Here is a 15,344-nt window from a genome sequence, read left to right on the forward strand (position 1 = left end):
ACATATAAAGAGTAATGATTTCTTTGGTTAAAAGGAATAAATATGAAATAAACAGAACGAGATATGCCGTTTGTGCAAATCGCTACAATATAAGTTATCATTGCGTCAGTTTTTTGATCAAAATAGTTAATAAATATATTATTTTTGATAACTTTTTTACAATTAGTATTTTTAGTGCGTCTCTTAATATTATTAATTTTCTTGATAATATTGTAATCAGAAATAGAAATGCATATTTTGTGATTATTATAATAAATAAATAAACAAACGATTCGGGTAATAATAACACAGTTCAACAAAAAAGAATTACAAGAATAAAATATTTTGGTCATATTTGTTTTTCACCCTGAATACAATCCTGATTTTGACACTTTTCCATAATGTTACAATTTTAAGAAATTTTAAAGTTGCAAAAAAAGGCTTTTTAAATGTATTTTATCATATTATATTACAGTGTGTAACATGTTAAAGATTGATTTACAAAATTATAAATATTTATAAAATTAAGTTGATATAATTTTTAGCTTTCAAAAAATATTAATTGTGTCAACACTATAATAAAATTTTTAAAAACCTATTTTTTTAAATAAAAAAGCACCACAAGTACTCGTACCAGTTAAGAAAACTGTTAAATATTTATTTACAAAATGGTGTTATTTTAATTTAACAAAAATAGTGATATTAAAAAAAATTGCGTCAAATATAAATAAAAATTTTTAAAAATATTAATTAAAAAAAAAGAATTAAATTAAATTTAAAATCAATAGAAAAATTATAAATTATAAATTAATACAAAAAATTAAAAATTTAGACAAACAAAAATTAAACATTAATTCAAATAAAAAAATTAAAAAATAATTTAAAAACTTACGTCTCGCTGAAGCATAACTATATTGTTTAGTAACAATATTGATTTAAAAGAGGTAATAACTACGTTGTTAATGCTACTTACGTTTGCCTTATTTTAATAATGGATAAGAGAATACAATTGATCCAGCCAAGTCGATTCCGGTATTTTACGCTGGACAAAGTATATTTTTGACAGGGGCAACAGGATTTCTGGCCAAAGTATATTTCGAAAAGATACTTCGATCTTGTCCGGATGTTCGAGAAATACACTACGCAAAACAATTAGGAGAGCGCTGTAAAACTTACAAATTTTACCGATTTTTGAAAAGCCATATCTCAATTTAGGGAGATCGTAGGACAATATTTCTTGGCGCGTTTGAACGGGTGAAACTTCGACTTTAAGGTGGGTAAGGTTGCATTGTCCGCCTCATCAAACTACTTTTCTTGTGAGACTCAAAATCAGATCGTGAAAAAAGTCTGGAAATTTCATGATTTTCGAGGCTTCACCCGTTCAAACGCACCTAGAAACATTCTATGATCTTCTTAAGCTGAGATATGACTTCTTAAAAATCGCCAAAATCAGTAAAATTTGCAAGTTTTAAAGCGCTCCCCTAATTGTTTTGCGTAGTGTATTTATATTGATGCGTCCGAAAAAAAGGACTAAATCTTAATGAAAAACTTGAAAAAATGTTAAACTTACCGGTAAATTATTTATCAAAATGAATATCTTTTGTAACACACAGTATTTCTTTAAGAATTGTTATAACATCTCGATAAGAAGAATTTTTGGATTATCTTTTTATTATGTTATATGTCAATAGAAATTAATTTTAGAATTATAAAATTTGTTATCGAAATTGGAGAAAAAATTCATTTTGTAAGAGGTACTCATATCACAATGATAGAAAATGACAAAATATAATTTATTAACAAAGCATTGTAAATTAAAACATTATAATAATAATTACCAAAATAATTGAAATAATTATTAAAATTATTGCAAAACAATATAAATAATTATACACCAATAAATATTTTATTAAAATTTGTAAAGTACTAAAATAATGATCTAAAACGATTAAAAAAACATAAGTGTAGTAATTGATGTAGTAATTTATAAAAATTCATATATGTATATTTAATAATTATTTTGATTATGTACTTTTAACAAAAGCAAAATTAAGATGCGAAATTGACGAAGAAATATATATGTGTATATATGTATATATATATATATATATATATATATATATATATATATTGTTGCGCCCGTCATGTTACGTCCTTTTACATCTGTCTGTTGCTTGGTGCAATGTTTAAAACATAGATTGTCTTTTGGCGGTTGAGTCGTCAAGAGAGTTGTGGTTGTTTGACAGCTGTCGAACTACGCGGTCGTATTCTGGCTTTCGGATATTGATATACATTTATGTTACTCCATTATATTATATTGCTTTACGTTTTGTTCCCATTAAAGTTATTTCGTTATTTACGAGAGCGTTATTATTTCGCGCGTGAGTGAACCAAGTTCTCAGCGATTCAAGAAATCTCGAAGTCGGCCGAAGGACGCAACAATATATATATATATATATATATATATATATATATATATATATATATATATACCTATATATTCCATGCACATTCAATTTTATTTCCGTACATTATGTCATATAGTTTCTGTCTAAGAACTAAGAAGTGAATATGACATAACCCAAGAAGAACAGAAAATCAAAATAATGTCAATTTAATGTCATATTGACCAAAATGACGTCATATTAATGTCATATTGACTAAATTTATGACAAATTTGGTCCAAATTTTGTCAATATGACATCAAATGACATCATTCTGACTTTCTGTTCTCCTTGGGAATGTATTTTGGGAAATAAAATTGTACATGCATGGAATAAAATTGAATAATGGATAATATTATGAATAATATTAATATTTTTACATAATGATCATTAAAAGTGACAGGAAAAAATGTCAAATAAGAATTTTTGCGCATTGCCACTAACAACTTTCTGTACAATAAAACCATTATCAGTGTCATAGTCGTTTTCACGTTTCAACGAAATATTAAAATATCGAAATAATTTTGTTTTTATATCAGTAAAAATACGACATACAACAAATAAATATTGTTTAAAAAGGAAGCCCAAGTAATCAGGTCAGTGAGGTATAACTTTTCAATTATAATATTTTTTACGTTCTTCAAATAAAGTGTGTACATTATGATTATATTATACATATACATATATGTACTGTACTAAAGGTTTAAATAAGTATATGTATATAAAGGACAATAGAAATTAAGTGTTAATTAACAAATATGTTTAACTTACGTATAGCGGGCGTGTGTGAATAGATTAGAGGTAATATAGTCCTTAATTAAAAAGAAATGAATTACGGAAAAAAGTCAGTTGTAATAAAACGAATAAGTGAACCGACGAGAAAATTATCGCTCACGATCACCTTGTTCGAACGGTGATAAGTATAATAACAAAATAGATGGGTTGTGAGCTTGAAAGTAAAATGCGCAGGGAAGCTCTAAATCTGTTTATTAATTTAAAACTTAAGTATTATTTCTATTAATTTTGAATCTATTAATTTAATAATAATATTTTCTGGATAAAGTCACATCTGTTTATAAACATTAACAATTAAATAGTAATTTTTACTTATTACTTACAAATATACAGGGTGAATTTTTTAACGCGTTACAAACTTATATTTCGGAAATAGAGCATTTTAGAGAAAATGTTTTATACAAAAGTTTTTTGACTCGAAGGGAGACACAAGAAGGTCCCATTATTTTGACCTTGGGTAGTCGTTTGAATGTCACGTGAAAGTCATCTTCAATTTCTTAAATGGAACCTACTATTTTTCATTGCATATTCTTGTAGCTTATCTCAAGAGCTTTCCAAAACACTATAAAAATATTTTTCTTTTAAGTACTTTTTGAATTATAAGGCTTAAAGTTAATAATTTTTTGACATAAAATGTGAAATATCTTGTAAAATATTCGGTGATCTTACCTTAATACTTTTATGCACGGAACAAGGAGACCAATCAATTGGTGTAAAGAAAACACAGTTGTTTTTAAGAAAAAGTACGCAGCTGTATGCAAATTACATACTTTTTTTAAAACAATTATCTGTTTTTTTTACACCAATTGATTAGTCTCATTATTCCGTGCATAAAAGTATATATAGAAGTATTAAGGTAAGATTACCGAAAACTGAATATTTAACAAGATATTTTACATTTTATGTCAAAAAATTGTTAACTTCAAACCTTATAAAAAAAATACTTAAGAGAAAATATTTTATTATAGTGTTTTAAAAAGCTCTCGAGGTAAGCTACAAACATATGCATTGAAAAATGGGGGTTTCCATTTAAGAAATTGAAGGTTACCTATATAAAGGTACATAAGTGATCATAACATAAGATCACATAAGTGATCTTCAAACAACTTTCCAAGGTCAAACTAATGACACCATATTATGTCCACTTCAAAGTCAAAAAATTTTTGTATAAAATATTTTTCTCTAAAATGCTTTGTTTCCGAGATATGTGTAAGTTTGTAACGCGTTAAAAAATTTACCCTGTATATTAAATTTTTTAAGAAGGCATTCTATTCTCTAAAAAATCGAAAATTAGCCTGAGATTTTTTTTAAAAGAACCGGAAATGCTAAATAATAACCCTTTGCAGAGATTATTAATAAATCTCAAGCTTTTTTTTTTTTTTTTTATTCATTGGCTATCATATTGCTTTTCGCTATTATAACACATTTCAGGTGCAAAAACAATAATCAGGTTTCTTGATTTTTTTTTCAGAAAAAATAATTTATATTTGTTAAAAAAATTTAAAAATATGGATACTAATACCTCAATTTTTCAATGCTCTACTATTACTATGATGAACACAAAGGAAGTTTTAATCGATGATACGGAAGAATTGAAAAATAAAAACATGAAAAATCTGACCACTGACAATGATGCCACCGATAAAAAATCTGAAACGATGAAATCAGGTCTCTTTAATTTCAAAACCAACATAATATGGTATATTGTTTTGCAAGTCGCTTTATTGCACGGCATTGGTATTTATGGTATATTGACTTTCAACTATTTAAAAAATCCAATAACTACATTGTGGAGTAAGTATCCCGAAAATTTGATATACATCCCAAGGAGAACAAATAAGTCAAAATGATGTCAATTTGATGTCATATTGATCAAATTTGGATCAAATTTATGTCCAAATTTGGTCAATATGACGTCAAATTGACATCATTTTGACTTATTTGTTCTCCTTGGGATATAGTTCTACATATAAAGACCTAAGAAAGAGATTTTCAAGATTTTTTACATATGTTTCGTGTAACGCTATGATCTCCTTAGCCTTAGAATAATATATTCAAATGTTAAAATATCTGTGATTTTAATTAGTACATTTTGTATACTTTTAGTTCTATTAAATCAAGAGCCGATTATTTAATTGAAACGCTGAATGTTATTAATATTATAAAGAATAAGAAATTTTTTGAACATGTCGATAATTTTTTTCAAGTTTTTACTGGTCTCTACATTATTTTTTCTTGCAAATATATTTTTTATATTATACAATTATTTTGATAAATATATAATAAATATAATTTTCTCATATATTTTTAAGTAATCGGCATGTACATCATATCCAATCTCGGCGTATCTGCTGGCGCACACCGACTTTGGTGTCATAAGTGTTACAAAGCCAAGTTATCATTAAGAATTCTACTTCTGATCTTCTTCAGCGCATGTGCACAAGTATCTTTAATTCTTAGTACTTTAGTTCCTTATTAAGAGATAACTCTATAAAAGAGATATATTATATATAATGCATAGAAAGCGTAAAAATATTACGTATATATATTGCGGTATTTTTTCTATGTTAAAAAAGTGTAAAAAGAAATAATTTTTTACAAATTAAATTTTATAATGCAAAACAAATAAATGGATCTTATACATATAAATAAAATTTTATTACAAAGCTTAATAATTAAAATATTTTGTATTGAAAACTTAAAGGTATAGAAAGGTGTCCAATTCAAATTTGAAAAAATCGATTTTATATAGAAGCTATATTATAATAATTTTTGTATTCTATCTTTTCATATTTTGCTTTATAGAAAATAGTAAATAGAAACGTCGTTGCTGTTCACAGATATGTTCACAATATGTAAATGGGTGAAAAATCATCGCATGCATCACAAATATTGTGATACTAATGCAGATCCTCATAATACCCAGCGTGGATTCTTTTATACGCATATCGGTTGGATAATGATGAAGGAACATCCAGAATTTATTGAAAAAAGCAAAGAGCTCGATTTGTCAGATATCATGTCAGATTCCGTCGTAGTCTTTGGCGAAAAGTAAAGACTATTCTGTTTATTTTGTCATAAATTATAGAATAAATTTTTCTTATGCACATAATAAATAAATATCGACATATTGTATTTATACATATATTACATTCTTGAAATATATATAATGCAATAAATTTAATTTTCATAAATAAATCTTAAATTTACTTTTTCATAAAATCGAAATTTTCTAAGAATTGCAAAGAATTTCAATAGATTTTTTTTAGCAAAACGTATATATGACGCTTGAATAATCTCCAAATGTGTTCAGTGTAGTATTTTTATAGATATTTTTTGCCACTTCAACTCTTCTTCGGCTTCATTCTACCTACGATATTACCCGTATACTTCTGGAACGAGACCTGGAGCAGGGCCATTATGTCGCATGTGTTTATACGGTACATGATTACTCTGAATTCTGTATGGACCATTAATAGTATCGCTCATGCGTGGGGTGCTAGACCATATAATAAGTACGTAATTCGCACGCATAATTACGATACTTAAAATTACTCTTACAAAATTGCATCTGTGTGTGTATGTGATAAAAATATATAACTTTTTTGTTTATTGGTATTATTGTGTTTGTCACACAATAACATGTAATTATTTTATAAAAATTATTTATAAAAATATATTTTATAAAAATTATTTTAACAAAGTATTTTTATATTCTTACAATTTTCTTAAGAAAATATATTTTTACTTACATAGTTTAGCCTTAATAATTTTTGTGACACAATTACATTATACATATATTAAAATATAATAATTAATACTTATTGTTAATCTTATTATATTTATATCGTTTAATAGAGATTTATCTTTATCGTTTAATTAGAGACATAAAACCAGCAGATAATAATTTTGTCAATTATGTGACAATGGGAGAAGGATACCACAATTTTCATCACGTGTTTCCGTGGGATTACAGATCGGCGGAAACTGGAAACAATAAAATGAATTATACCACATTCTTCATCGACAGTTTCGCGAAATTAGGATTAGCTTACGATCTTAAATAGACATCCGTCGACTTGATAAAAAATGTGATATTAAAGAAAGGTGATGGAACACATCCGATGTTGTTCAAAGTACCGAAACAGAAATCCGATATATGTATATAGCAGATAAAATATCAAAAAAGAGACATAATATATAAAAAGAAAAGAAACATAACCGAAGAAAGAAATAACAAATACGTCTATCTTTTGATTAAGGATGCATCTCGTTATAATTTTTAGACTTATTTTCGTAAAATATTGTTGACAATTGTTTTAAATATGAAATACGAATTAATTAATGAAACATATCAATATATATGTATAATTAATGCGTAATGTTGTTGTTATATTATGAAACACCTTATATCAACGAGCTCTTTACATGAATATTATAATAATTACAAGGAGAATATTATTAATAATATTTTTAAAAAACTTTTTTTTAAAAAAATGTCATTTTATTGTTATTTTCTTATAAATTCTTATAAATTTCTTATAAATTTGAAAATGATAATTGAATTATTGAAACTTATAATGACAATCAAGATACATAAGATAGATAGATAAATCGATCAAAGATAGACATATGTAGATAATAATAATATTGTTTTCGAAAATTCTATTTTCAAGGAATTATCTTCTAATAATATCACATAGATATACAATATACAATATCAAATATATACATTGTTTTTGCGTGCTTATATTGCACACTACTTATGCGCACAATAACTTGTTCCGTATTTTCCGTATTTTATCATATACAATTATGTGTATGCAACATATATGAAATGTATAATAAAGTAATATAAATAATTATCTGAACAAATCGTAACATATGTGTCGTTATTAATTTTATTTTAAGACTTTTTTTGCAATAATTTGTTTTGATTACAATATACATATGTTAAATACACTTGGTAAGATTATATGTTAGAGATAACTATAGATATGGATAGAATGGGATTAATTAAAATAGAAACAATAATTAATACATACATTACATTAAATAAATAGATACTTTTATTTTATAAATATGTTTATTTTATAAATAATTAGTGCTACATATAATTATAATGTATAAAGACATATGATCAAAAATGTGACCAGCAAAATTTAAATTTGAAAATATGTGTGTTCTTTACATATATGTATATAACTTCTTGTTGCTTTATAAAATACATATAGTAGTCTTACATACAATTTAAATATGTATGTTTTTCTGCACAATAGAAGTACGTTGCAGCATTAAAATACTTGTGTGTCTCATCGTATCTACTTTTATTTACTTAAATATTCAAAATTTTTATAATATCCGATAAACTTTGATGCCACTTGCAACATATTAATTTTAATTGAATGAATAATCTATTTCATATTGTATATTCTATTTTGAAAAATTAAAAGTCAAGGTTTTTAGTTCACAATCAGTACTTATATAGTACACGCATATATACTATTTAATTTATTAAATTAAATTTTCAATAAATTTAATAGTGCATATATGCGTGTACTATATAAGTACTAATTGTGAACAAAAAACCTTGACTTTTAAATTTTTTAAATAGAATATATAATATGAAATAAATTATATTCATTCAATTCAAATTAATTTAAATTAATTTAAATTAACATGTTACAAGTGGCATCAAAGTTTATCGGATATTATAAAAATTTTGAATATTTAAGTAAATCGAAGTAGATACGATGAAACACAGAAGTATTTTAAAACTGCAACTTCTATTATGCAGGAAAACATATTTAAATTGTAATGCTATTATATTTTATGAAACAACAAGAAGCTATGTTCATATAAAGAACATATCTTTTTAAATTTAAATTTTGTTGGTCAAATTTTTGACCATACGTGTTTATACATTATAAGTATATGTGACACAAATTTTATTTAAATGTCGGTAATCTAATATTTTATGAGCATATGCACTTATACATCGTTCAAAATATACTAATAGCGATAATATCTTTAAATGCTATAACAATTCCACTCTAAAATATTAATAGAATAACCATAATTATAGAATAACAATAATTAGTTAGATATTACAAATATCTCATAAATAATTATCTACAACATTTATATAACATTAAATTGTTTGCAAATTTCATCTTTAGTATATTTAAAGTTTTAATATTTCGATAATATTCTCTAATTTCTTATAATTTTTATGTTATATAATATCAACTACAAAAATCATATAATTTATAGTGTTTATATTATTTGTGATTAATTAAAAGTTATTAAAGACTTTATTGAAGGTGCTGTTAAAAGTAATTTTTATGTATATAAATATCACACATAAAAACGCGAAACTTGTGAAAGTCGTAGCAATCGGAAACAAATATTATTCATAATCATTCTATCAACCTATAAAAATCTTCAGGATTGAGCTAGAATTTGATTCAATTACAATGAACAACCATAGCTTTGATATCTATTCTGCATATCGCGATCAATTATTTTGAGAGAATATATAATATACTTCCAAATAATAAAATTTTCCACCTAAATTCGATAGCGTATTTGACCGGTAATGTGTTAATTTCCCATCATTCATTATCATTACGAAAGACAAAGGCGCGATTGTCACCATATCAAGAGCTTTTGAAAACTGACACTAAGGCAGCATAACGAAAGATAATCTCACAGATCGGATCGACTTACCTTTTCTTCTATTACTCAACTCTCACAGCTGATTTGAGATGTTAAAATCGGTAACGAATTATTTCTTTCACCGGAACGACAGACAAGCAAACGGATAGCAAGATGTAGTTCGATCTTTTCTGCTAAGGTGCGACGACTACTTTTTCTAGTAGTTTCGTCGTCAATTAACTTCGCTAGCTGTGAATATAAGTGAATTGTAGAAGTGAACAAACGATCTAACGAGTGACGACGACAAAAGAATTGTGAGACAGCCCTGATAAAAAAAATCGATAGAAAACAACAGAAAACGATTACATCGTTTTTAATCGTAGTTATGAATCGAAAGTTAACGAAAGAATATCGTAAATGTACGATTGATTCTCTAGCGTTTCCTTTCGTAAGTATCCTATTAATATGTTATCGTTTCTTATCATTTCTTTTCGCTAACCCATACAGCATTGAATGATTGTAGAAACATATTGCATAGATCTAACATTATAATATTGCATGTGAGTTGTGAAATATTCCTGCAATATTACTGCAAGAATGTGGCAACAGTAAAATTTCCGCCTTTAAAAAAATTACAATGTAATGCTATGGTATTATTACTGTGCAATATATTAAAAATAATATTAAATAAAACTTTTTATTTCGATATATTACGCGCTTTCATCATTATGTTTACTTATAGTAATTTAATGTAGTAAAATATATATATTTCTATAATTATTATCTTTAAATTAAGTAAATTCTAGTTTATGCTGATGTTATAAAACATTATTAATGTTATAACATCAAGCGTTAAATCTAGCATTTACTCGACATTTTAAAGTTAAGAGACAATTGTACCTTTAGTCTTAGAGCTAATTTCATCAACTTTATATAATTCTCCTGACTAAAACTTAAGTGCGAGTCTCGAATACAATTCCTAAACATCAAGACGTGGTCGCTAATAAGAAACCAGAACATCAGAACGAGACTCACTAACAACGACCTGAATTATTGAGAGGAATACGAATATACGCTCATCGAATGTTACGCGAATATATATTTAAAGAAAGGACGAGAAATAAAGCGAAACCATATTCAATCCGAAATAAAAGTGTATTTTAAGAGAAAGAAAAGAGTACAACACTCCTAACTTCCTACGAAGTCCTGCACGACCCGAGGATCCTCATCCTTAATTCGGCGCAACCCCAGTGCCTTGTTCGAGGCACACAACAATTTGGTGGCAGCGGTGGGATCGCGCCGACGGACCGCCAGGACCAGCAGGAACCTGAAGACCTGAAAAACAATACAACCGTATTAGAAAAATCAGGCACGTCGAAATAATCGACGGACAACACAGAAAGCAGCATACTAAAAATTAAGACCCGCAATACACACATACACAACGTGTGGAAGCAGGCACGTCAGTTAGAAAAACAGCTGACGGAAATAAGCAGAAGCCACAGTGCAGTGAGAGAGAAGGACGGACAACGCAAGCAATACGAAGAGCGATAAGCAAGCAGCTGAGTATCGAGTAGGATCGCCAACGTCCCAAGGACAACGCCGACCTGCGACAATCTCACGGACAACGCGTCATCACGGAGCGACGACCTGCCGTGTCAAGCACGAGCATCGAGCCGCCAGCCGTTATCAGCCCACGAGCGATCGAGTTGCATTAGCAGCAGCCAAGCCGTACCGAGCGATAAAGAGCGTAACGATGCGAACCGTAATACTGTAAGTCCGATCCTTATAATATTTCTGCGTGAAAGTCGGAAGGACACGAAACCTCCCGGCAACCGATATTAAACAAGTCGTGGAGACATAGCGATTCCGCGAAGTGAGCGATTCAAGCGTTACCATTAACTTTAGAAAGACTCGAGCGAGTTCGTGAAAATTAGAGAGCGAATACTCAAACAGAAGCGAAGTTGAATTACCCGCGAACGTCACCGTTAAACGCAAGTTCCCTTTCGATAGTCTTGACGAAAGCGTACTAAAGGCACGAACTGACAGTAAGCGCGAAACTAACTATTATAAAAATACTCTTGTAAGGGAGAAACCCCTCTAGCGTCGAGAAATAAGCCCGAAGTTACTCAATGTCGGAACGACCTAAAAAACGCGTTTCATTTAAGCCACGATTCTGGAGCGGACCAGCTCAACTTAATCGTAGATTCGGTTCCGTAACACCCGTACAAGTAGCCGAGGAAGCGGTACGCGACATTCGCGATAACGTACGCACAAATTTAGATAGACGTTACTCGGACGCTAGCTCACCAGAATCAGGTGCCGAACCTATCGAGGAAAACGTACTTCCTTCTAATTTAGACGAAAGAAGACGTCCCTCGGATCGCGCGTCTTCCGAGCGAATTTCGGTTAGGAGAAACTATTCCCCCGTATCAGTCGACGATAGCGTTTTAGGCACGCAAAGCGAGGACGACATGAGACGAAACCCTCCGACGCGGAATGCCCCCCCTGAAGATGTCGACAGGGAAATCGAACACTTACGATCAATAATCGACGGTAATGCCGCCGCGTGTTATGCAGACGCCGGACGTCCAGTATCCGATCCGAATAACGCCCTACTCACTGAGCTCATACAAGAAATCCGGGAATTGAGAACAGAAGTAGATTCCTTACGCGACCAAATAAACGATCGCCCTGCAAATATGAGAGAAGTACGACAGACGCGATACGGGTACCGCCCCGAGGGAAACCGATACACGGATCGCCGCGAAACATACAACGACGACCCCAACGCAACGTACACGTACGGAAGATCCGAAAATGATATCAGGAACCGACGCAGTACCTCTTCGCGATATTTAACCCTGAAAGAAGCAAGGACAATGATCCCAGACTTCGACGGAACTTCGCAACAGAAGCTTCAAAAATTTTTAAACGCGTGCACATATGCCATGCAGAACATAAATCCCGCGGACGAAGAGTCATTACGCATAGCGGTAAATGAAGGAACTAACGATTTGACTGAATACTATTTTTTTATAATATTTTTGGAATGTTGCTGTAAGATTTTTCATAAAATATTACAGTTATATGTTTCTATAATGTCCCTACAGTATTACAATGCAACTTGCAAGATTGTAATATTACTGCAATGTAATTGCAATGTACTGTTTTTGCAAATCGTATCGGTTCCTATTGTTTTCTATCGATTTTTTATCGGGGATGTTTTCTGTTGTAACTTTACGATAATACATTTATAAAATACGTTTTCAATTGTTTATGGTTGATGCATGATTAAAAATTATAGGATTTTTCGTAATTGTATGTTAAAAAACTTAAATCTTTTTTTATTGTAAATATACAATTGATTACGAATAGATTTTCAATCATTTTTTCTTGATAAATTCCAATAAAACAATAAAAAACAATATATCACAATAAGAATTTTATCGTATTCTAACGACTGAATCCGCTTTTAACAGAGAATGAAAGAAAACGATAAAAAACGATAACATTTCTTTCGAAATCTAAAAAGTAAAACAATAAGATACGATAAGAAACGATAAGATTTTCTACAGATCGTATCGGTTCCTATTGTTTTCTATCGATTTTTTTTATCAGGAAGGTATCATAAAATCGGCGAATTAAATATTATTGGCAGTGTTTATAGAGAGTGAGAAAGAAAAAGGAAGAGAGACTATCAGCACATCCGCTAAAAAAGTAAAGAATCGTGTGAATTTTTTTCTTGTAAAATATGATAAAATAAATTAGAATAAATATTCATTTTAATGTAATACATAATGCAGATAACTTTGACTTTGACATATATTGTATGCTCTGAGTCACCTTTTAAAGTTTTTTATCGTCATTCTTATCAGTCACTCATTATTTATTAAAAAATTATTGACAAATAAATGTGCATACAAAGCGAGCTTCAAAAGTAGACTGATATTGAAAGAATCAATATAAAGTCAAAGTTATAGATATTATTATGTAGGGGAAAGCGAAGCAAAACCGGATTTTTCGGATTTGTATTCCCACAAAAAATCAAAGAACAAAAAATCTATTAACCATTAGTAGTGTTTAGTGGACCTAAACTATGGGAAAATGAGATTAGTTGCTAAAAAAATATTTGCTTACTAACAATAAAAAAATTTTTTGAAGCAATCAAAATATCTCCTGGTAGGGTAAAAACGAATACGCATTTGTAAAAGCATGTAAAACATTGTGCAATTACGAAATCTTGATTTATTTTAATTAAAATACAATACAAAAATGTATTCTAACAAAAATCACAAACAAAAGCAAACCTTTTGCTCTGCATTGCTGCAGAATCATTCTTGGCATATAATGCACTGTATCTAGCTTTTAGTTAATATATGTTGAGTATAAATCATTGCAAAACATCACACATCTTTTTTTTCTTCTCAAGATGAACTGTCTTCTTGCAAATCTCCTAACTCAAAAGTACTTTATGAAAAAATACTTAATTATAGTGTTTTGAAAAGCTTTCGAGGTAAGCTACAAGAATATGCGATGAAAAGTAGGGGATTTTATTAAAAAAAAAACAAAATTGAATTTTATATGACCTTGGCAAGTTCACTCTAGATCAAATCAGTGACACTATCTTATATTCCCCTTCGAACCAAACAACTTTTGTCTGAAACGTTTTTCCGTATCTTTCATATTTTTCGAGATATTTGCCTGGGGCGATTAAAATGAAACACCATGTGTATATATATATATATATTTTATATAAAAATTGCGCGATATATGACTGCAATTTATAACAATTAAAACATAACTCAATTTATTATTCAAAGCATTTTCAAACATTGTTTAAAAATATTACTTATTTTATAAGATGCTTTATGCTTTAATTTTTGTAAATTGCTGTTATGTATCGCACAATTTTTATATAATATATATATATAAAATAAAGAAAATTAATGCATTTTAAAACATAAACAGTTTTACGCTTATTTATATCATTTGACACTACAAAATGCTGGTCTTAAAAGCTTTTGATGAATGATATTTTCTTCAAGCCTGTCAAACATTTAAAATATAGTTGTACTTATATTATACAGTCATTATGCAATACAAAAAAAAATTTTTTTAAAGAAAAAAGTAAATACGATATTCTTTATCAGATTTATTGACTTATAATTTTCCATATTAATATGTGGATTCCCTTAGACCATAAACTCTTGTTTCTTTCCACAAACAAATGTAATAATATCACATTTAAATATCCTTTTTTCCCTCTTTCCTATTATTATATATCGAAAAAATATGTACAATTTTATTTTTATACAAACTTTATTTTATCTATTTACTCTTAAAATACAAATAATACCTACAAATATATAAGGTTTGACATTGTAATTTTTTTAAAGGCGGAAATTTTACTGTTGCCACATTCTTGCAGTAATATTGCAGGAATATTTCACAACTCACATGCAATAT

General features: G+C 28.5%; 1 pseudogene; it reads left to right on the forward strand.

The window, feature by feature from the left end:
* The first annotated feature begins 3,336 nt into the window (after positions 1 to 3,336).
* Positions 3,337 to 7,686, forward strand: LOC145947597 (acyl-CoA Delta(11) desaturase-like; annotated as a pseudogene).
* The last annotated feature ends 7,658 nt before the right edge of the window (positions 7,687 to 15,344 follow it).

The sequence above is a fragment of the Prenolepis imparis genome, unplaced genomic scaffold (assembly GCF_030444845.1).
Source record: "Prenolepis imparis isolate NDT839.2.m4 unplaced genomic scaffold, iyPreImpa1.0 SCAF_104, whole genome shotgun sequence".
In the NCBI taxonomy this organism is placed as follows: Eukaryota; Metazoa; Arthropoda; class Insecta; order Hymenoptera; family Formicidae; genus Prenolepis; species Prenolepis imparis.